Source organism: Mustela erminea, chromosome 10 (genome assembly GCF_009829155.1).
Source record: "Mustela erminea isolate mMusErm1 chromosome 10, mMusErm1.Pri, whole genome shotgun sequence".
Lineage (NCBI taxonomy): Eukaryota > Metazoa > Chordata > Mammalia > Carnivora > Mustelidae > Mustela > Mustela erminea.
In genome coordinates this window covers 34,671,678-34,697,028 of record NC_045623.1, presented here as the reverse complement: position 1 = coordinate 34,697,028, position 25,351 = coordinate 34,671,678, and the positions used below count along the sequence as shown (strand labels likewise).

At 39.5% G+C, this 25,351-nt stretch overlaps 1 long non-coding RNA gene across 1 annotated transcript in view; it reads left to right on the top strand.

The window, feature by feature from the left end:
* LOC116567897 overlaps positions 1-25,351 on the top strand; it is a 132,323-nt gene that overhangs the window by 54,041 nt on the left and 52,931 nt on the right. Inside the window, exon 2 of the long non-coding RNA XR_004276419.1 lies at positions 2,273-2,358. This is a non-coding gene — a long non-coding RNA (uncharacterized LOC116567897). The remainder of the gene's footprint in view (positions 1-2,272; positions 2,359-25,351) is intronic.

Here is a 25,351-nt window from a genome sequence, read left to right as displayed (position 1 = left end):
CACATTTTGTAGAGCTATGGAGGACCGGAATGAAAATAGTGTCTTCCCAATCTCCGGCTTGGAGGAGCTCAGAACTCGGGGCCCCACTCCTCAGTGCACCCTCAGAGAAAAGGGGTCAATCACTCCCATCTCCCTGGTCTCCGGCTGCGCTCTGGGCTCACCTGGCCTTTGGTGGAGCATTTCTGTCTCTGGCGCACAGTGTCATTTGGATTCTCCAAACTCAGCAGATTCCTGCCATACTCCTCCTCCAGAGAAGTAACGTGAGTCTCCCTGTATATGCCATTTGTGGGGTCCCTGCTCAAAGAGCAGTGGTCTGACAGTGCTACAGATCATGGTTTAATGTAACCCCGAGCTGAGAGCTCACTCCTCGGATCTGTCTCTGAGGTCAGCTTCCCCGCTCTGATACCTGGGAACTCTGCCACACGCAGACACCCCTGATCTTTCATTGACCCCGTGGGTCCGGAGACCCACTGTCCCTGCGAGGGGTCCACCCTCACTTAGCCTCTGGAGTGATGTCCCTCAGTGGAGCAGACTTCTAAAAGCTCTGATTTTGGGTTGCACTCCTCCACTGCTTGCCAGAAGCCAGCCCTTCCCACCACGGTCTATCTTCCCGTCACTTTGGATTCACTTCTTCACATGTCCTACCTTTCAGAAAGTGGTTGATTTTCTGTTCCTGGAATTGCTGCTTTTCTTCTCTTCAGTCTATGTTGAGTTTGTAGGTGTTCATGATAGTTCGATAACTATCTAGCTGAACTCCTGCGACCTGATGTCATTTCAGTCTGCTACTCCTCCACCATCTTGCCCCTTCTGGAGAGAGTATTCTTGGCTATAGACCTTTCCCAGTCAGCACTTTGACTACATCATACCACTCCTGTCTGGCTTGTACAGTCCCTGCTGAAAAATCAGCTGATTGCCTTATGGGGTTTCTTGCATGTAGCTGTCTTCTTTTCTCTTGCTGCTTTAAAAACTTTTCTTTGGGGTGCCTGGGTGATGAAGTTGGTTAAACATCCAACTCTTGGTTTTGGCTCAGGCTGTGATCTCATGGTCATAAGATTGAGCCCTGTGTCCTGCTCTGCACTTAGGACAGAGTTTGCTTGAGAATCTCTCTCCCTTTCCCTCTGCCCCTCCCTCTTACTTGCACGTTTTCTCTTTCTCTAAATAATAAATCTTTAAAAAGATTTTTTTCTTTACCACTGATTTTGTCATTTTGATTACCATGTGTCTTCTTATGGACCTCCTTTAGCTGATTTTGTTGGGGGGGTCGTGGTCTCTGTGCCTCCTGGGTATGGATATCTGTTTCTGTCCCCAGATTAGGGAAGTTTTCAGCTGTAATTTCTTCAAATAAAATTTCTGCACCCTTTTCTCTCTTTTCTGTTTCTGGGACCCTTATAATATGAATGTTACACACTTGATGGCGTCACTGAGTTCCCTAAGTCTATTTTTATTTTGCATAATTCTTTTTTCTCTCATTTGTTCAATTTAATTACTTTTCATCATTCTGTCTTCTAATTCATTAATTCATTCCTCTCCTTCTTCCAGCCTATTTACTTCATCAAGGTTATTTTTAATTTAATTTATTGTGTTCTTCATTTCTGATTTTTTTTATGTTTTCTACCTCTTTCTTAAAGATTTTTACTGATGTTCTTTACTCTTTTCTCAAGTCCAGTGAATGTCTTTATCATCATTACTTTAAATTATCTATCAGGCATATTAGTTATCTCTGCTTCATTTAGGTCTCTTGCTGTGTTTTTGTTCTGTTCTTTCATTTATGACATATTCCTCTGTATCCTGATTTTGCTTAATATTCTGTGTCTTTCTGTATGTTAGGAGATTCAGCTCTGCCTCTTGCTCCTGAAAGTAGTGGGTGGGATGTGCACTTTTGAGTAGGTGGTACTGGTCCTCCTGAACAGGGGACATGAAGCTGTGTGGACACTGAGGGTGCTGGGGCTGCTCCACAAAACACACATTGGTAAGTGGGGGGAGGCAAGTGTGGTGCTTGTCCTTCTCCAACAGTGGATAGATAGCAAGTAACTGTGGAGTCCAGGGCCTTCTAGTTCTGCCCTGCAAAACATGAAGATGTGGGGGATGTAGTTTTAAGAAAGTAACCATGTTCTCCCTAGGATATCAGGAGATGCGGTGTTGGCAAAAAGTTGTGTGGGTTGTCTGAGGGAGGGGATCTGCAAAACCAGGACCGAGGCAGACCGGGCTAGAGGAGTTGGAACACAGTAATCAAGTTAGATAGAGAATAACAGTGTCACACTTGTTCCCCTAGATGACTGTGTGTTTATGATAAGGACGGGGGAGGAAAATGCCTGCCAGCTTCTTTGCTCCTGGAGAAGTCCCTCACTGAACTCTGAGGTAACCAAGTAACTCTCTCTCCCATAATCTCAGGTGCCTTTCAGACTGCTGTTTCCAAGGTGTATCTAGGTGGGCTGTTTGCTCTATTGTCTTTTTAAGGACAGGGGCTCAGCTTCTCATCACCTTCCAGGCTCTCTCAGAGCCAAACCCACTGATTTTTAAGTTCTGGGCTTTAAGTCCCACAGGTTATAAGCACTCACCAAATTTGGCCCCTCTGATTTTCCAGACAAAATGCTTTGGGGATTCTTCTTGCCCTTGCAGACTCCTTGGTGTGATAGTCTGTTTTCTGTACCTCTCCACACCTGTGGCTCCCTCCCTCCAGAGGTCAAAACCATGGAGTTTAGGTTCCCACCAAATCCTTGCCTGTCCTACCCTTTTTGATGTGGCCTCTTCTCTACATTTGGTTGTGGACTTTGGCCAGTCTATGAGGCCTTTTCTGATTGTTTGGTCTTATGTAAGTGTTACCTAGTTGTATCCTTGGGAGGAAAAGAGTTTAGGGCCCTCCTGCTCTGCCATATTCCCCAGAAGTCTTATGCCAATTCTTTATTTTGCTTTAACTAGTTTGAATTCTTCTATTGAATTCTTTTTTTTTTTTGAAGATTTTATTTGTTTATTTCACGGATAGAGATCACAAGTAGGAAGAGAGGCAGGCAGAGAAAGAAGGGGAAGCAGGCTCCTTGCCGAGCAGAGAGCCTGATGCGGGGCTCAATCCCAGGACCCTGGGATCATGACCTGAGCCGAAGGCAGAGGCTTTAACCCACTGAGCCACCCAGGCACCCCTGAATTCTTTATTTCAATTATATTTTTTCAGCTCTGTAATTTCTGTTTGGTACTCACATTTTCTATTATTTTTATTTTTTTGAAATTCTCATTTTGTTTATACATTGTTTTTGACCTCAGTATTTATTTTGAATTTGACTTTTATTTTGAGCCCCTTATCAGATAAATCACTCATTTATCTCTGTTTCATTAAATTCTTTCTCTGAAACATTATCATTCCTTTCATTTGGAATATATTCCTCTATTTCTTCGTTTTCCTTGACTCATTGTGTTGGTTTTTATGCATTAGATAAAATCATCATCTATACCAGTTTTGAGGAGTTTTTTCATGTAAGAGGAAAACTTTATTGTTCAAGCCATCCCCAGCTTAAATCTTTGTGATTGTCTAAGCAGGCTTCTTTTTTCTTAGTGGCTCCCAGTAGCTGAGATTGTGCCAAGACTTATCAGTGTCCCAAAGAGAAGGCTCTCAGTTGGCACCTAGATGCAGTCTGATTGGAAGCCAAACTCTCAAGCAGAAGCTTTTAAAGTATGCAGGTAGACCTCTTTTAGGGAAATGTTGGAAGATGAGTGTTTCTGTCTGTTTCTTCTGCATCGAGCTCTGATGGGATAGCCACTTGAGAACTGTTTCTTTGTTTGCTACCCTCCTGTTGATTCCATGAACATAAGCTCCACTGGCCACCAGAGCCAGGCTATTAAGGGATCTGTCCACTGTCTGGGTGGCAGCCACAAAAGCCAGGGTGCCAGACAAATGCACAAGGTCCTTTCTCAGAACAGAGCTGACTTGAGACAGGGTGAGAGTGAGAGAGCAAATATGGTGTCTGCTTGCCTCCTGCTTTCTAGAGGATTGCAGTGGGCCTCTTGAAGGGTGTTAAATTAGAAGTCTGCTCCTGAGGCCACAGCTTTTAATATTATCAAAGAGATCTCTTTCATTGAAAGACTGGGCATTCTTATCTGCTGTCTCTGTGCTGCACCATGTGGGAGGGTATCCAAATAAGAAGTTTTTCTTGATTTTTTTATAGTTCTGTGGGCCCTATGAATCTAAACTCTGTGGCCACCAGAGCCAGGTGATCAGTGAGTGTCCCCTGGACAGTAGCTGCAAAAACTGAGGCACCAGACAAGTACTCAATCTCGTTTCTAGGAGACACCTGTGACTTGAAGTGAGGGAGAGGGTGAAGATGGCATCCACTGCCCTCTGCAATCTCTGGAGAGTATTGTAATCAACGCCTAGATGGGTTTCAAGGTAGAAGCATACCCCTAAGGCCTAGGCTTTAGAATAAGCAAATAGGATTCTTTCACAGAAAGACTGTTGCATTTCAGTTTGTTGCCTCAGCACTGGGCCTTGGAAGTTGGCAATGTTGAGTTTACCTGAACCATTTAAGAATCGTCTCTGAGTTTGTTATAGCCTTGTGGTTCTCATGGATGCAAAACACAGTTGGCTTTTAAAGCTAGATATTTTGGACATCATCTCTGAGGTGGAAGTATTAAAAGTTGGGCACTAGTGGGGTCTAAACCCTTTGCTCCTCCAGGAGAATCTGGAAATTGTGTGTTCCCTCCCAATTGTGTATTGCTGCACTAGGGGTGGGGTTTATGGCAAGACTGTATCTCAGTTTCTCCTGCCTGTTTCCAGGTGTTGTGTGTGTGTGTGTGTTTCCTCACTTGCCCACTTGTAGGAGTTTGGATTTCTCTCAGAGGGAATTTTTCCATATGTAGCTGTAGATTAGGTGTATTTGTGGGATGAGGTGAGTTCTGGAGACTCCTTTGTCACCACCTTCCTATTCTTTTTTTTAATCCTTAGATTTTTTCCTTTCTTTCTTTTTAGCATAACAGAATTCATTGTTTTTGCACCACACCCAGTGCTCCATGCAATATGTGCCCTCCTTAATACCCACCACCTGGCTCCCCCAACCTCCCACCCCCTGCCCCTTCAAAACCCTCAGATTGTTTTTCAGAGTCCATAGTCTCTCATGGTTCACCTCCCCTTCCAATTTCCCTGAACTCCCATCTACTCTCCATCTCCCTATGCCCTCCATGTTATTTGTTATGCTTCACAAATAAGTGAAACCATATGATAATTGACTCTCTCTGTTTGACTTATTTCACTCAGCATAATCTCTCCCAGTCCCATTCACGTTGATACAAAAGTTGGGTATTCATCCTTCCTGACGGAGGCACAATACTCCATAGTGTATATGGACCACATCTTTCTTATCCATTCGTCCATTGAAGGGCTTCTTGGTTCTTTCCACAGTTTGGTGACCATGGCCATTGCTGCTATAAACATTAGGGTACAGATGGCCCTTCTTTTCACTACATCTGTATCTTTGGGGTAAATACCCAGTAGTGCAATGACAGGGTCATAGGGAAGCTCTATTTTTAATTTCTTGAGGAATCTCCACACTGTTCTCCAAAGTGGTTGCACCAACTTGCATTCCCACCAACAGTGTATGAGGGTTCCCCTTTTTCCACATCCTCTCCAACACATGTTGTTTCCTCTCTTGCTAATTTTCACCATTATAACTGGTGTAAGGTGGTTTCTCAATGTGGTTTTAATTTGAATCTCCCTGATGGCTAGTGATGATGAACATTTTTTCATGTGTCTGATAGCCATTTGTATGTCTTCATTGGAGAAGTGTCTGTTTATATCTTCTGCCCATTTTTTTGACATGATTATCTGTTTTGTGTGTGTTGAGTTTAAGAAGTTCTTTATAGATTTTGTATGTACTGTCATTTGCAAATATCTTCTCCCATTCCGTGGGTTGCCTCTTTGTTTTGTTGACAGTTTCCTTTGCTGTGCAGAAGCTATTGATCTTGATGAAGTCCCAAAAGTTCATCTTTGCTTTTCTTTCCTTTGCCTTTGGAGACATATCTTGAAAGAAGTTGCTGTGGCTGATATCGAAGAGGTTAGTGTCTATGTTCTCCTCTAGGATTCTGATGGATTCCTGTTTCATGTTGAGGCTCTTTATCCATTTCAAGTTTATCTTTGTGTATGGTGTAAGAGAATGGTTGACTTCATTCTTCTACATATAGCTGTCCAATTTTCCCAGCACGATTTATTGAAGAGACTGTCTTTTTTCCACTGTATTTTTTTTCTTGCTTTGTAGAAGATTATTTGACCATAGAGTTGAGGGTCCATATCTGGGCTCTCTATTCTCTTCCACTGGTCTATGTGTCTGTTTTTATGCCAGTACCATGCTGTCTTGGTGATCATAGCTTTGTAGTAAAGCTTGAAATCAGGTAATGTGATGCCACCAGTTTTATTTTTGTTTTTGAGCATTTCCTTAGCGATTCAGGGGTCTCTTCTGATTCCATACAAATTTTAGGATTATTTGCTCCAGCTCTTTGAAAAATGCTGATGGAATTTTGATTGGAATGGCATTAAAAGTATATATTGCTCTAGGCAGTATAGACATTTTAACAATGTTTATTCTTCTGATCCAAGAGCATGGAATGCTCTTCCATCTTTTTGTGTCTTCTTCAATTTCTTTCATGAGTGTTCTATAGTTCTTCAAGTACAGATCCTTTACCTCTTTGGTTAGGTTTATTCCCAGGCATCTTATGGTTCTTGGTGATATAGTAAATGGAATCGATTCTCTAACTTCCCTTTCTGTGTTTTCATTGTTAGTGTATAGGAAAGCTACTGATTTCTGTACATCTGTGACACCACTTTTAATTGGCTCCTGGGTCTTCAACGTATATGGTATTTTACCTGTCTTGAAATACAGTGATATTAATCTGAAGTTTGGAAGCAGAACTGGGAGAGACTACATACACTTTTTGAGTTTAATTTCCTGAAATAATAGATACACATAGGACCAAGTTTATTGCTTGTTTATAGTAGGTTCAGTAGCTGAGTACTTAAAATAATGCACAAGAAAAGACAAAGTTCTTGGATCTTAATACAGAATGAATGATAATGAGGACATTATTTATTAAATAATGTGCTATGATCCATACATAGTGCTCACTCTTTTATATAGATTATCTTATTTTAATTCTCATAACAAATATTTGCCCCTAGTTTTTCAAGAACTAAGGCAACAAGAGATTTAGTAACTTGCCCAAAATCACAGAGTTACAAAGAAGTAGATCTTATGATTAAAATTGAAGTATGCTGAACCACTTCATTGTACTGCTTCTGTATTTGCTGGGGGAATTATCATCATCACCATCATCACCATAATCCTTCTTTTTTACTAATTGGCATCTAAGATCTGGACACTTTAAATGTCTCAGTTTATCCTGATCATGATTAGTTAATTTCATTTCTATTTCATAAAGAATAAATGGGTTTTTAGGCTGTTTAATGAGAAGCAGTTCCCAAGTCAAGTATTTTAGAGCAAGTTTATTTGGAAGGTTATCCTAAGAAGCATGGTGGGAGAATGAGAAATTGAGAAGTAGAAGGGAAGGAAACCAATAAATGAGAACATATATTGCAGGTCCCTTTTGGGGACAAGGAGCTCAAATCTTTTGAGATAACTCTAGGAAACAGTGTTAAATCTGCTTCCAAATCCCTTCTAAAATGGATGAGAAATGTGGGGAACTTCCTTCCATTATTGGATGGGAACCAATCCTGTGACTATAAATCCCTAACACTTCTGGCCTGGCCTATGTGAAGGTCAAGAGCAGACCCTCAGAGGGAGGGTCTCTGGTATACGGTAAGGTTTCACTGGGAATACATAAATGGTGAGTGACAAGGGGCTATGGTTGGGGCACCAACGGCATCTGTAAAGCTATGTTTTGCTCTGTTCAGATCCTCTCATATCTCATATAAAGCTGACTCTCTTCCATCATTGCTGCTTTAGTTTGGTGGCCAGTCATGACTTCTTAAACATATATACATACACAGTAGTCTAAGATACAGTCCTCATTGTTGCAACTGATTTCACAGTCATGATTGATATTCACTATCTCCCCCTCTACTATCCATTCTAGATTTTGTTTATATTTCTTCAGTAATTCTGCTGGTCTAGGTTGCTTTCCTGGAGGGGGAACATGCATTTTTATTCCTAGCGAGTATAAAACCTGCTACTGTGCTCAAATTAAGCTGTGGCTGCTGTGAAAACATTTTCAAGGTCATGGAAACACCAAGAGTATCATGATGAATCCTTTGAATTCTAGATCTACTCTATCTGGCTTCCATTATGTACTATCTCAGCATGAAAATCATGGTCATTTAAGCCTGCAAAGGAGCAATCTGCTTAATTGCCTGTTGGGTGATCTACTAGCATGAAGTTCACACAATGATCAGGTGGCAGCCATAGTTTCAGATTTAGTGGAACCTTACTGTGATCCCTGGTAGAATTACTGCTAACCTCTCACCTTGGGAACCTGGTGCTCTAGTCCAGCAGAGACTCAAGTAGTGGGCAGTAGAGCACAAATTGCCAAGTGAGTTACTGGGACACTCCTACCTCCACCCTTTGGTTTTGGACTTCTGTACTTTAGCTAGCTGCTATGGACACAGCGCTGTACAATGGCCATTAGTTCACTAATTATATATTGCATCTTGAGTGACAGTGTCAAACATTTCAATGTGTTATAGCTATACCTTTAAGTGACCATTCTAGTGTTCTGTTAGGTGGACAGTGTCTCGATATATAGACGGGACTAGTGGATTCTGTGGTTTCATTCATATTGTTAGACTTTTATAAAATCAGAAACTTGTCTAAGATGATGTTTAATCAGATCCCATGACAACAAGCTAGACACTATCAGTCCTTGAACAGGTGATAACCAAAGTTCTCTAAGCAGAGGAGGCAAACCCATATCCAGAATTCACATTAATTCCAGTAAGAAATTTGTTCCCTCATTTAGAGTATAAAGGGACTGGTGTGATCATCTTGTCATTTAGGGGCTGGTTCATATCCTCAAAACATGGTAACATATTAAAGGCTCAACAGTGAGCTCTGTTGCCTTCAGGTCAGACATTTCACAGTTAAGACGACTAGCCTTGGTGAGATGTAGTGCAGGCTAACATGTTCATATGAAGCCTCTATCCCAGCTACCAAGTATATTCTGAAGAAATGGGTGGCTGAGGAGAAGATGACTCAAATGTATTAGATGGGTCATTCTTTCCACCTGACTGCTCAGTGTCTCTATGGAGTGTATACTCTTCGGTGAATATTGATATAAAGATCCACGTACCCAATATGCCCACTGTCCAGATTAATGCCCACTCTCCTTATCTCTGATTACCTAATGATGGCCCTTCTAAGCTGTGGCCAACCAGATAAACCATTACCACTGTTCAAGATTCTATGTATAAGGTTACTTCAGACCCCTTTTTCCTTTATACAAAACTGATAGCCTGTTGTTTGACAAGATTGCTCCACATTAGTGTCTTGGGGCCATCCCTATATGCAGCAGCAATCAATTTTCAATTTGGTTTTTATAAATAGAAAAATCCAAACATGGGAGTTAGAACAGCCATAAAATTTTATCCTCTGAATTGAGGTTCTCAGGTGTATTGAAAATTCCTTGCACAAGAATCCAAAATTCTGTTGGCCTTATATCTTACTCTAGCCTCTGACATTGTTACCATTTCAGCAGCTTTGCTTAGGTGTCATTGGGTGGTTTCCCATCTGGGCTGGTGCCTCTCATTCTATGCTTTCACAGTGTGGGGCTCTAATGAAAGTTTACTCCATACTCTTTCAGATACAACCCAAAGTGTACAACAATGGAAGGAATGGCAGCGAATGAGAAAATGCTTCCCTTTTTTTTTTTTCCTTCTATGTGTTCCATTCTGAGATGCTTTTCATAAAGTATCTCAGAGAGTTCCGATGAGATCAGTTAGCAATTACTCACAGTTATGACTAATACAATGATTTAGGTCTTTCATTGATGGTTCTTTCATTGATCTTCTTCTTCTTCTTTTCATTTTTTTCCCTGTTTTATCCCCCTGATCTTCTATCCTAATCCCTATAGCCTTTTCTGGGATCATTTTTCTAAAATCATCTCTTTTCACTCAGGCTTTTGTTTTAGGCTCTGAATTTAGGAGAATCCGGATTAAGACAGCTGGTAATAGAGATCCCAGCAAGCAACCCTCATGGTGCCTTCAGACTGGATCATTTACTCGTCAGAGAGTTATAAGGGCTCTGTTTGTGGTGATAAGTGAAATGGCAATAATCTCTAACATTTAAGTGAAGGAAGATGAAATGCAGGATGGCAGATGATCATTGGATTATGCTTTAAGATTTTAAACAGTATGGGCCCATGGAAATTATAAGAATTTTGGAATTGCTGACTCTTGTTAGTCAGCTTAGTTAGTCTAGCTTAGACTGACTTACATGAGTCTAGTTAGTTAACTAGCTTAGTTAGTTGGTCTAACTCAGAAACCCAGGAAAAGAAAAATAGGGGTCCCTGGGTGGCTCAATTAGTTAAACATCTGCTTTCAACTCAGGTCGTGATCCTGTGGTCCTGGGATTGAGCTCTGTGTCAGGCTCCCTGTTCAGCAGGATGTCTGCTTCTCCGTCTTCCTCAGCCCCTTCCCCGCCTCTTGAATCTTTGCTCTCTCTCTAATAAATAATACTGTCTTTGGCTCAGGTCGTGATCCTACAGTCCCAGGATCGAGTCCCACATCGGGCTTCCTGCTCGGCAGGGAGTCTGCTTCTCCCTCTGATCTCTCTCCTCTCATGCTTTCTCTCTCTCTCCCAAATAAATAAATAATAAATAAATAAATAAATAAAATCTTTAAAATAGATCCAGAATCTATTTTCAACACTTTTCTACTTATCTTCCTGGTACAGGCCATCATCATCTCTAGTTGATTATTGGGAGAAATAGGTCTCTCTGCCTCCACCCTTTCTTGCCCTGTCTCAGGATCTAGAGTTAGATTTTTTAAAATGTAAGTTAGGTACTATAAACCCTTTGCCCCAAATTTTTCTATGATTTTTGCTAAATCTTTAAAAGACCTGTAAAAACCAAAGTCTTTATATTGGCTCAAAAAATCTGGCCCCCATTCTCTTCTTCAACTCATCTGCCCACCGCTGCTCGGTGCACACCGCTGCTTTCTTGTTGTTCTGTGAACGTGCTAGAGATGCTGTAGTTCAATTCATTGTACATGGCTGCTCCTTTTACATGCAGAGTTCTTCCTTTAATTATCTACATGGCTACTCTCTAATTCAGTTTACAAAATCTGCCTCCTTCTCTGACCTAAATTTCCGTCTCTCCCCTCTTTTTTATCCGCAGACCATTTATCATCATTTGATATATTTTACTGATTCATATGTTTATTTTTTCCTATCTTAATTTATTAGAATGATCCATGTGAGGGGTCTTTGTATCATTGTTTGTTCACTGCTGTATCCGTAGCACTTCAAATGCTATGTAACATATAATCAATAAATGTTGATTAAATGAATGAATAAATAGATGAATGAACATATAACCTGTGGTAGCTATAATATTTGTAAGATGTGATACCAATTTGGGATGGATAGCTGATTGAATTATAACCTCTCATAGATAATTTCCCCAATGTCCCATTGGTACAATGGTGGACACCTAAACTGAGCTAATTCAGTAGTGCTTCTTTGATTAGGGACCACTGATCTGGATTTTCAATGACATGATCAAGCATACAAATATTATTTAGACAAGTCAGAAGAGTTTGACTCCACTAAACAATCAGGGTAAATATATAAAACTGAAAAAAGGCAAATATGAGAAGCAGAACAATTTAGGAATTTCTTTTTTTTTAAATTTTCAGCATAACAGTATTCATTATTTTTGCACCACACCCAGTGCTCCATGCAATCCATGCCTTCTATAATACCCATCACCTGGTACCCTGACCTCCCACTCCCGCCCCTTCAAAACCCTCAGATTGTTTTTCAGAGTTCATAGTCTCTCATGGTTCACCTCCCCTTCCAATTTCCCCCAACTCCCTTCTCCTCTCTATCTCCCCATGTCCTCCATGCTATTTGTTATGCTCCACAAATAAGTGAAGCCATATAATAATTGACTCTCTCTGCTTGACTTATTTCACTCAGCATAATCTCTTCCAGTCCCATCCATGTTGCTACAGAAGTTAGGTATTAGTCCTTTCAGATGGAGGCATAATACACCATAGTGTATATGGACCACATCTTCCTTATCCATTCGTCCGTTGAAGGGCATCTTGGTTCTTTCCACAGTTTGGCGACCGTGGCCATTGCTGCTATAAACATTGGGGTAGAGATAGCCCTTCTTTTCACTACATCTGTATCTTTGGGGTAAACACCCAGTAGTGCAATGGCAGGGTCATAGGGAAGTTTTATTTTTAATTTCTTGAGGAATCTCCACACTGTTCTCCAAAAAGGCTGCACCAACTTGCATTCCCACCAACAGTGTATGAGGGTTCCCCTTTTTCCACATCCCCTCCAACACATGTTGTTTCCTGTCTTGCTAATTTTGGCCATTCTAACTGGTGTAAGGTGATATCTCAATGTAGTTTTAATTTGAATCTCCCTGATGGCTAGTGATGGGAGAAGATATTTGCAAATGACAGTACAGACAAAAGGTTGATATCCAGGATCTATAATGAACTCCTCAAACTCAACACACACGAAACAGACAATCATATCAAAAAATGGGCAGAAGATATGGACAGACACTTCTCCAATGAAGACATACAATTTAGGAATTTCTAATTCACATCCTCAGTGAGAATGGATGTGCCTTTGCTCTAATTAAATGAGAAGGCTGTCCTGAAAAAAGTCTATCCTTGTGACATGAAAATAGTCTCAAAATAAAAAGATGCATATGTCGACATGTAAAATCAGAAGAGGTACTGAAGAGGAAGAATGGATACTGCTTAAAACTGATTACTAATAAGAAAATAAAACCATCAAAAACTAATGAGGTACTATATGTTGGCTAATTGATTTTAAATAAAAAAAATTTAAAAAAAAAGAAAGAAGAAAATCAAACCAAGGAGTCTTTGAAAGCAGAGCCCAGGAGCAAAAAGGCAACATGAAAGAAAACACACAGAGACTGGTCCCTGTGATGCATTATCCACTTTGGGAGTTCCAGATACAGGAATAGGAGAAAAGCAAACAAAACAATAATTAAAGAATACTATAGGAAAAATTTATTCATCTAAAGTGTATGCTAGAGGAGAAGCAACTAGAAAAATAAAATACAGGAAAGAAGGAAGGAAGAAAAGAAAAGAAGGAAAAGGAGGGAGGAGGGAGGGAGGGAAGGACAGAAGGAGAAAGGGGTGATAGGTTTGTCAAGTGTTGCTGAAACGTAAAATGAGGACAGAGAATTGACCACTTGCTGTGGCAACATGGCAGAGGTCTTGAGAATGACTGATTGTGCTGGATGCTTGAAATTGAGATTACGGGGGAGGTTTAGTTACCAGTGGAAAAATGTCTACGCTGAGGTCAGATGGTTGACAAGACTTTGAATATGAGAGATCAATGGACCAAGAGGTCAGGGTGTTAGATGGCTGTCTACTAGATTCTGAAGACCCCAAGATTAATAACAAGAGTAGTAGTAAAGTGGGGAAGAATCAGGTGCTAAAATCTTCAATGAATGAAAGGATTGTGAGATCTAGGACCCCTGGAATAAGAGTGAGTGATGAGTAATAGAAGTCTGATGATATGTGTGTTTCAAAGATACTTTGTGGTTTGTTGTTGTTCTGTCATTTTGTGTGTGTGTGCGTGCATGCGTGCATGTTTTAATGGGAGGGTGGGGGGAGCTAAAAAAAAGGATAAATGATCTGGAAGTCATAATAAGGAGCAGGAAGGGCATCTAATCTACCTCACAGCTCTATCAAATTAAGAAAGTAGAGGAAAAAGCAACTGCTAGAAGGAGCTGGCCACATAACACTTACGTAAATCAACTGCCCCCATCAGCTTTCAGTTCTCTGTGACCTCCTCCATCATTGTCAGTAGGTTATATTAATACCTAATTCATAAGGACTTGTGAGGCTTGAGGCAATATATATAAAAGGCTTACCACCTATCAAACTCATCATGATATTTAAATATTGGCAACTTTTAATTATTTTAATTAAAGTTAATTAAAATAAAAAATAGAGCTACCCTATGACCCTGCAATTGCACTACTGCACATTTATCCTGAAGATACAGATGTAGTGAAAAGAAGGGCCATATGTACCCCAATTTTCATAGCAGCAATGGCCCAAATCGCCAAACTGTATAAAGAGTCAAGATGCCCTTCAACAGATGAATGGATAAAGAAGATATGGTCCATATATACAATGGAATATTACACCTCCATCAGAAAGGATGAATACCCAATTTTTGTATCAGTGTGGACAGGTCTGAAGGAGATTATGCTGAGTGAAATAAGTCAAGCAGAGAGAGTCAGTTATCATATGGTTTCACTTACTTGTGGAGCATAAGGTATAACATGGAGGACATTAGGAGAAGGAAAGGAAAAGTGAATTGGGGGAAACCGGAGGGGTAGATGAAGTATGAGAGACAGTGGACTCTGAGAAATAATCTGAGCATTTTGGGTGGGTGGGAGGATAGGTGAGCCTGTTGGGGGGTATTAAGGATGGCACATATTACATGGAGTACTGGGTTTGGTGCATAAACAATGAATCTTGGAACACTGAAAAAATAAAATAAAAGTAACTCTAAAAAATCAAAAAATTTCTTGATCTTGTTAATTCAATACATGCTCCCTCTGGAAAAGTTTTCAGGACACAAATTTTGTGTTCTGTCATTTTTTGTGTGTGTGTGTGCATAAATTATCATTTATGTTCCTATTAATATTAGTTTCTCTTTTATTACTTTATACACATGTAAAAATGTCTATTTCAGGATTAGAATATATACAAATTCTTAAAGTAGAGTTTTGCTTCTGTATGAAAAAAAGATGACTTTATAAACAGCATACTCTGATGAAATTGTTTACCTGTTTTTTTTTTTAAAGATTTTATTTATTTATTTGACACAGACAGAGATCACAAGCAGGCAGAGAGGCAGGCAGAGAGAGAGAGGAGGAAGCAGGCTCCCTGCGAGCAGAGAGCCCGATGTGGGGCTCGATCCCAGGACCCTGAGATCATGACCTGAGTCGAAGGCGGAGGCTTTAACCCACTGAGCCACCCGGGCACCCCTGTTTACCTGTTTTTGACAAATGCTCATACTATGTGAACAATGTAGGGGGAAGGGACAGTAAACCCTTCAAAAATGCTGGAATTATTCTTCTTTAGAATTTTGTCCTCATATGATTTTGGTGCATTAGTGTGAATTCTCTCAGGAAAACAGAGCCACTACCAAGCATTAAAGGGAGAATGTTTTTAATGCAGGAATTACATGACCATAAGACTAAAAAAATGATATAGGGAAGGTGGGATGTGAAGATCTGGAAGGGGATAACTTGCAGAATTAAAGTCACTAACCATATCAACCTGAAGCACAGGTGAGATGGACAGAGTGAAGCTTTGGACAAGTCCAAAAGTCTCTGCCTGTCTGGCTGCCCATGTGGGACCAGAGAAGTCTGGTGAACTGTTCTCTCCAACCAACACTGGAAACGAGGCCGCAGCTACCCAAGGATAATGGCATTGGTTCTACTTCTGCCTCCTGAGTAGCCTATGGCTTTCCCTCATTAACAACCTCTCACCTAGATGCGTAGAGGGAATGGAATTCTGCAAACTAGCTCCCAGCCTTAGACAGGTGTAGATGATAACAAACCACGCAGCACAGCTGGTTTTGAGGGCCTCCGAATTGAATTCAATAACAGAATTTTCCCATTACTATGTAGAAAGAAAAATGATACATTTATTATAGTAAATTGGAAGCCTGAACCTCGTTAAAAAACATTTAAGAATGTACTGCTACTTTGACACCGGAGGTATTTTATTTTCTTTCTTCATTATTCTGCATCTCTTAGTCCCTCAGCGTCAAGCAAAAGCAGATCTTTTGGGATGACACACAAAGTATGTGTGGATTCCCTTTGGGATGAGGCTCACTATGGAACCCATATGGAAGCCCGCAAGGGGTAACAGGGCTGTTACTGTAGCTGTAAGAACAGGGAACTCTGGCAGTCAGAGACTATTTTGGTAAGTGGAACATATCAAATTAAGGTCAAGAGGTGAAAGTGGAAATGACACCACTAGCTGTTACCCCTAGTGACCCACTAGCAAAATGTTTACTTTCTGTTCTCACAACTTTATGCTGTGCTGGTCTAGAGGTCTTAGTTCCAGAGGGAGGAATGCTTCTACCAGGAGACACAGCAATGACTCTATTGACCTGGAAGTTAAGACTACTACCTGGCCACTTTGGGTTCCTTTTACCTCTGAATCAATAGACCAAGAAGGGTGGTACGGTGTTGGCTAGGGTGATTGGTCCTGACTACCAAGGGAGAAATTGAATTAGTGCAATGGAGGTAAAGAAGAGTATATCTGGAATACAGGGGATCCCACAGGACATGTCTTAGTGTTATCATAACCCATGATTAAGGTTACTGGAGAACTACAACCACCCCATCCAGGCAGGACTACTGATGGTTTAGACCCTTAAGGAATGAAAGTTTTGGTTACTCCACCAGGTAAAGAACCACCACCAGCTGAGGTGCTTCTTGAAGGTAAAAGGAATATGGGATGGGTAGTGGAAAAGAGTAGTCACGAGTACCAGCTATAGCTGACTCTCCAGTTACTGTCATGAGTATTTCTTCCTTATTTTTGTATGAATATGTATGTGTATTTGTTTTATTTTTTTCTCTTATTTTCTTAACCTAGCATAATACATACTGATTTTATGTTATAGTATTGAAGTGTTGTTATTTTTACATTATAATATTTAAGTTATGGGTTATCAAGGAGAAGAGTAAACATCATTCAAGGACTTCATGTCCTCTTCTGTAAAAATAGAATTATGACTTTATTATTTTCTTTATTTAGAGAATAAATATGATTTAAGGAGATGTTTATGGGCGCCAAGTTGACAAGGATGGACTTAATGATAATTAACTTTATGTGTCAGTTTAACTGGCCATGGAGTGATCAGATGAAATAATATTTCTGGGTGTGTCTAAGAGGGTGTTTCCAGATTAGATTAGCATTTGAATTGATGGGTTTACTAGATTATGTCTCCAATGTGGGTGGGCATCATCCAATCCATTGAGGACCTACATAAAACAAAAATGGTGGAAGGAGAAATTCACCCTCTTTTTTTTCTGCTTCACTGTTGACCTGAAACATCTCATTTTCTCCTGTACTGAGTCTGGGATTTACACCTTTGACTTTCCTTGGTTCTCAGGCCTTGGGACTCAGACTGAGTTACACCACTGGATATCATGAGTCTCTAGCTTTCAGATGGCAGATTATGAAACTTCTCAGCCTTCATAATTTTATCAACCAAATTCCTAATTTATATATATATAAATAAAATTTATAAAATAGAATTTATATTTTATTACATAAAATAACTTTTATGTAATAAAATATAAATTCTATTTTATAAATTTTATTTATATATAAAATAACTTTTATGTAATAAAATACATATATAATTTTATTAATAATATATATTATATATTATATATGTGTATATACATGCTGTATATATGTAACATATATTACATATATACAGTTACAAAGTACTATATATATGTTAGTACTTTGTAACTGTATATATGTATGTACATACATACATATATATATGTATATTAAACCTCTTATTGGTTCTCTTTCTCTGGAGAACCTTAATATACCCTCCAGAGGGAAAATAAGATCAAGGAGTGACACCATTATATGCCTATGATTTGACATTTGGTAGTTTTCCAGGGCTAGCTGAGATCATGCTGGGTCATGGTCTGACTACCTGTAGTATGACTTTTGCCATCATGGTGAAGGTGACTTCTCAGGTTTTGGAGGGTAATTTATCTGAGATAGAGTTGGATATAGCAGCTCCTATGGAGCCCATTCTCAAATGCAGGCTCTCTAAAAAGCGTGTGTGAGTGTAGTAGATGTCATTGAAAATGTGGGGCGTGAGCATCTTTTTCCTAAGATTCTTTGCCCATCATAACTTGGAGGTGAACAGAGCCTTCCACTCCACTGAAGATCATCTCCTACCTTGATGACCCCATTCTCTTCTTCCTAACTCTAACTACTTCCCTCCACCTACAACCTTGCTCTTTGGAATAAACAAAATTATGCTTAACAAAGTAATGGAGAAGTCATTTTTCATTGTTTGTGTTTCTGCCAACTTACATGCCAACTCTGCTCCAGCTGGCATGCCAATGAATTTTTACAAGCATGCACATTTCCTCTCAAGAATTTTGGGGTGATATGTTCAGATGTTCACATAGTAAACATTTTATCTTTTCATAATATTATCCCAGTAGCTCTCCCCCTGCAAAAGAGAAGAGGCTGTATTAAAAATAGGGAGAATTGTGATTTGTGCACAGAAATCTTTGCTTTGGAAACTGTGTGGAAAAATATTCCTACAGGAGGGCAGAGGCATTCAGCTTAAATTGAATTACATGTTTTGAGGGCTTTGGATCTTTGGCGAAGTTTTAAGCCAAGCAGGAGCTGCACATGCCATCCAATTTTTCTAGTCCTGGAAACATGGTGTCCCTGGGTAGAAGAAGGAGGTGTCTCAAGAGAGTTTGCAAAGGTCCCTTCAGGACAGTGGTTTAGTTGTCCTTTAAACACTTTTTCTGCAGTCTTCCACAGGTTTAAATAGTTTAAAAATCATGTTCTTGTTTTGCTAGAATGGGAAAGCAGCTGATTTCCCAGAATTAAGCCTACCAGGTAGGCTTTCAGTTTTGATCTGAAATACATTCCAGGAAGTGCCATTTCACGTAGCCTTGAATTGACCTAAGAGATTGTTTTCTTGGCAGGAATCCTTGACGCTAGGTTATTTTAAAACCTAATTTCTGGAAGTGCATGCAGTTTGGAGGGTCTAAAGAGAGAGCACTTCCCTTGTTCTACATGAGCAAGTATCAGGCATTCAGCTCTAAGTCTTCCTACAAACAGGCTGGTTCAATGTAGGAAGCTTCAGGCAGGACTCTACTGCCAGGGCTGGTGTCATGACTTACAATCATTTCTTTCTTTCTTTCTTTTTTTTTTTTTTAAAGATTTTATTTTTTTATTTGACAGACAAAGATCACAATGAGGCAGAGAGAGAGGGAGGAGGAAGCAGGCTCCCTGCTGAGCAGATAGCCTGATGCAGGACTCGATCCCAGGACCCTGGGATCATGACCTAAGCCGAAGGCAGAGGCTTTAACCCACTGAGCCACCGAGGAGCCCCTTTTTTTTAACCTTTTCTTAAAGCTCCTATTTTAATTCCAGGGTAGTTAACATACAGTGTTACAATAGTTTCCGGCATACAATATAGTGATATGACAATTCCATACATCACCCAGTGAGCATCTTATATTCTCCGCATTGCCACATGGACCTGTGTTCAGGATCAACCATGCCAAGCTGTTCCCAATTCAAGAGTTCTGCATAAACTCACCTTCTGCCCAGAATTCATCTTCTTCATTTATTTCCTAATTATACTCTTACTAAAAATTATTTTAATGCTCACTTTCTCAGGGAGACATTTCTGATAGGTTATTTAACTTGGGTCTCCCTTCTACACTGACTCTGTCCCCCTGCACTCATTCTTTACAATGCTTGTCAGAAATTGAAGTTTTTACATTTGTTGATATGACTATTTGTTAATGTCTAACTTCAATTTAAAAAAAAAAAAAGATGAGCACAAGGAACTCTGACTACTTTGCTAATCACAGGATCCTCAGTGCCTCTGGGTGGCTTCCTTAGTGCCCAGTACATGATCAGGGGTCAGTACCTACCCAGCGAATGACTAAACGCAGTCACATTTTAAAACAACTGCTTTGGGGGTCCCTGGGTGGCTCAGTTGTTTAAGCATCTGCCTTCAGCTTAGGTTATGACCCCAGAGTCCTGGGATCGAGCCCCGCATCAGAATCCCTGCTCAGTGGGGAAGTCTGGCTCTCCCTCTCCATCTGTCTCTCTACCCTGCTCATGCTCTTTCTCACTGTCTTGCTCTCAAATAAATAAATAAAATCTTTTAAAAAAATAAAAATAAAATAAAAAACACCTGCTTTGGTGTCAGGAAGGTCCATACTTGAGTTGCACTCACAGCTTCCTGGTTGTTTGATCTAGTAAAACAAAATTTGGAAAGTCTGTCCCACAGTGCTCAAACGTGATTCTGTGAATGTGAGCTAAGCTTCATACTAAGGTATTTGTTGTTTTTATCATTGTCATTGTCTTTCTCCCACCCCTCATCTTACTGGGTTGGGCCATGATGGTTCTGTGACCCAAAGAAACCCCTCTCTGTATGAGATAAACATATGGTACAAAAGGCAGTATGTTTAGAAGTTTTTTTTTTTTTTTTTAAAGATTTTATTCATTTATTTGACAGACAGAAATCACAAGAGGCAGGCAGAGAGAGAGGAGGAAGCAGGCTCCCTGCTGAGCAGAGAGCCTGATGCGGGGCTCGATCCCAGAACCCTGGGATCATGACCTGAGCCGAAGGCAGCGGCCCAACCCACTGAGCCACCCAGATGCCCCTAGAAGTTTTATTTAGATATATTTTGTTTTGGATTTCACTCTGAGTTACTTAATATTATTCTGCATGAAAAATAAAAGGGAGAATTAGAAAAGACTTCCGAACTTAGCAGCACTTGAACTAGGTAACATGAAAATTCTTTCATCGAAAAACATTGAAAAAAAATTACCAAAATGTGGCATATAGCCACACACACAAAAAAACCCCAAACAAAACAAAAAACAAAAAAAACCCCTCAGAGATCTGGGAAAGCATGAGCCCACAGGTTGGATCATGTTACATTGTGTTCTGTGCAGAGTCAGATAACTTAAATATATTTGAGATAAAGAAGATTTCTTCTTAGATGTCGTTAAGTGACCTCTCCTTCCTCACATTTCTTTAGCTCTCATAGCTGTTTAGACTGGGATATGTTTGAATAGAACCATTTTAATTCTTTCTAGCTCCATGGTTCCCAGTAGGGGGTGATTTGTGCTCTGGAGGATATGTAGCAATGTCTGCCCACATTTTTGGTAGTGACAGCTGGGTTGGTTAGCACAACAGGTGCTATTGGCATCAAATTGGTAGTGTCATGGATACTGCTAAACGTCTTACGGTGCACAGGACAGCCCCCACTCAAAGAATTCTCCAGTTCATATGCCAAGAGTGCTGAGGCTGAGAAATCTTCTATAGGGCAATGGAAGAGAGGAACTCCTGTGGTATAAAACAAGGATGAGCTTCACAAACATAATGTTGAGTGAAGGAAGTCAGTTAGAAAAGACGATATGAAATTATATTAAGTACAGAAACAGGCAAAACTATTCTGGGGTGATAAAAGCCAGAATTGTGCTTAACCTTGGGTTGGCCACAATGAAGGAAACTTATGGGATATTAGTAATGTTCTCCTTTTTGATCTGGTGGGAGTTACAGGGATCTATATGTTGGAAGAATACATCTGAAATAAGTCTCACCTTGTGTGTGTGCGTGTGTGTGTGTGTATGTGTATTTTGTCTTTTTATTGATATCATTGTTTATCTTCTGACTCAGAAATATGACTTTAGACAGGTCTGCTGTTTTTATGACCGTAGACTCTGAAATCTATGGAATTTGAAACAACAGGCTCACATTTTGCAAGATAGAAACAAATATCTGATCTTCTCAAATGTACTTTCTGTACTCATATTTTCTAAATCTAACTTTTACTGTTGCTGTTTAGGTCTATAGACATATTACATGGCAAGATGAATAATAGCTGCTATTAAGATGTTTATTATTCTCATGCAGATGATCACATTGTGTACTTTTTCTTAGAGGACAGAGTATAGTTACTCTTTCTTTACACGACCTTTTGAAGTCAGTCGTATGAACTGCAGTAAACAGAATTGGGACTGTCTTCATTTGGCAAGGACTCTAATGGTTTCTGTTTTCTGAATTGAAGGGTGAATAGATACAAGCAAGGAAGGGTTTCAGTGTCTTTATTTTTTCCAAAGAGTACTGTGGTTAACTCATCTACCACCATCTAAAGCAAACAGAGGGTATTAGCATTCCTAACACATCCCTGGTTCTTTAGCCACAGATGTACTAGTTTAACCACAGATATACTAGATTAACTTGGTTTCTAAAAGAAACTGTTCCTCTCTAATTAGAACACCAATGACAGTAAATGTGTAGGTTTTTCTGTACCAGCAACCACTTCTCCAACTCTTCCTACACTGCCTGGATATCCCACAATTCAAATCAAATCAATTTGACACTGTGTTTCTGGCGTTAGTATCAGAACCCACAGGGTAAAGGCCCAGTTCAGATGTGGTTTGAAATAGTGGGGTTTGGAGTCAAGGGCCACGAAGGAATTCTTGAGATGTTTTTGGTGCAAAAAGGTGGTTTTACTAAAGCACTGGGATAGGACCCATGGGCAGAAAGAGCTACACTGGGGTCATGACAGGTGACAGATTATATACTTTTAAGTTGAGAGTTGGTCAGGAACAGCACAAGCCTCCAAGGTATTTTGGAAACAAGGTTTTCAGGACCTTGTAGGAGCTAACTCTTGCTAGGACAAAGTCATTTATTACTGTTTAATAAGACCTCTCTGTCATGAGACCCTTCAGATATATATCAGTGGGTTACATGCTTGGAGGTTGATTGCTAACATATATCTTGGGGGGTAGAGGTCAAGGAAGTTTCCAAGGGAATCTTTATATGTTAAAGCAGACTTACAGGATCCTGGAGAATAAGGATAATATTAAGCTATTGCATTTTACCCTTGCATAGTGTTAGTGTGGAGGCAGCCGAGTTCCTAGAGAAATATCACTGTTTGTTTCAAGGAGTTGTCAATGGGCTGGAAGTAGTAAGGAAATGTAATTTTTCTTTTGCCTTTGTGTCCCACACCAAGTCCCATTTTATACATCAATGATGAGTCCAGGCCGTTGGTACTTCTGACCAACTTGACTACAATTTGAGGTTTCCCATACCCCTCCTTAGGTTTGATAATTCGCTAGAATGGTTTACATAACTCAGGGAAACATCTTTGTTTACTGGCTTGTCAAAATGGATACAAATAAAAAGCTCCAGAAGAAGAGCCACAGAGGACAACGTATAAAGGAGCATGCATCTTCCACACCCTCTCAGGTCACGCTACTATCCCAGGATCTCCCATGTGTTCGCTCACCCAGAAGCTCCCCAGGGAGCTTAGGGTTTTTATGGGGCTTTATTACATAGATATGATTAGTAATTAAGTCAATCTACAACCTTTTACCTCTTGCTGTACCTTGGGGAGAGGTGCTGATAATTCTAACTCTATAATCATATGGCTAGTTCCCAGGGTAACCAGCCTTCTTCTTCCTAGACTCACTCATTAACATAATCGCCAGTGTCATTGAAAGAGTCTTATTATGAATAACAAAGAACACTCCTCTCATTCCAATCTCTCAGGAAATTCCAAAAGTTTTAGAAGTTTTAGAAGCTTTAGTGTCAGGAATCTGGGACAGTGAGTGACCTAATGTGTATTTCTTATATCACATCTCAGTTCCCAAGGTGAATACAATGGTTTGTTTTCATTTGTGTTTTCTAAGACCTTGGATCAACTGCAAATATCTGTGCAGTGAAGTATTATTGGCTAACAGAAATTTGTATTATTACATGCGAGTCCCTTCTTCTCCATAAAGATAGTTAGTTAAAGATGAGAATGCATAAGGTCATGTCACACTTATTACTCCATATCCATTTAAAACATTCCAAAGTAGTCCTTCATGTCTGTTTTGAAGACTAGAGAACTGTGGTACATCTCCTTTAAATGATGAGGCCATGACAAGCAATGATAAGTAACAAAAAGGCACTGAAATAAAATACTTTATAAACTGACAACTGCAGGCTTCTTCACCACAAACTAACATAAAAACCAAAGTAATGAAACAATTGTATTCTGGAATTTCATTGGTACCTTGATAAAATTTAATAATCAGCTGTGTCTCACAATATCCTAAATGCTGAGTTTCTGGAATTTATATGTAATCCTAATCATTCAATAATTTATCATTACTGTTTTAATTAAAGTTCAAGTCTGCTTCTTGTTACATTAAATTATCCCTAGGAATAATAGCACAGTTGAAAAACCCTACAATATGAATTTACTTGATTTTTTTAATGGACAAGCTGATTAAAACCCTTAATTGAAGCTCAGAGTATCTGCAATTAATTGGAGATCCTTGAAGCCCTGGTCAAAACACTTCCTAAAGTCATACACAAAAAATGTTACACATTTTTGCAACATGCTCAAGTCACTAGAGAGCAAATTTGGAAAGCCTCAAAATGAAAAAGAATGTATCTGTGTGGGAATTAAGAAAACAACTACAATTTCAAAACATCAAAAGTATACATAGTTTTATCAGTTAAAAAGGAATGTTTGTATAGGGAAAATCCCTTGATGGTGAGTAATTCAAATACAGTGTTTGTAAATAAGCATAAAAAGATATCAACAACAACTTTATTGATTTCTCCTCTTTTATATTAGATATTGGACATTTGTTCCTTTTCTTTGTTCCTTTATCAAACTTGATAGAATTTTGTTACTTTTCTTAGTTTTTCTCAGTAGCAAAATTCTGGTATGGTTTATCCTCTCTATGGTACTTTTTTGTTGTTGTTCATTTCTGCTCTTATGGCAGTTAAACTTCTTCCAGAAGATTTGATTTATTTTGTTTTAATTTTTAATTATATTTAATTAATTTCCTAAGATAGATGGCCTGCTCAACCATATTTTAACTTTCAGTTTTCCTAACATGTAGATTTGTAGGCTATAAATTTCTCTAAAGGGACTGCTTTAGCAGCACCCTAGGTTTTATAGGTGACATTTTCATCACTGTTCAAAGTTCAAAGTTTCTACTTTCAAACCTTTCTTTTTTCTCTTTTCTCTCTCTCTCTCTCTTTTTTTTTTTTTTAGATTTTATTTATTTATTTGAGAGAGTGAGAGAGCATGTGCATACAAGCAGGGGGGCGGTAGGCAGAGGGAGAGGGAGATGCAGATGCCCCACTGAGCAGGGAGCTTGATGCAGGGCTTGATCCTCAAACCCTGGGATCATGACCTGAGCTGAAGGCAGATGCCTAACGGACTGAGCTAACCAGGTGCCCTTACTTTCAAACATTTCTACCTCTTTTATCTATTTAGAAATGTATTTTTCAATTTTCAAATGTGAGTTTCTTCTAGTTCTTCTAATATTAGTAATTCCCAGTTTATATGCATTGTTTTGCATGGT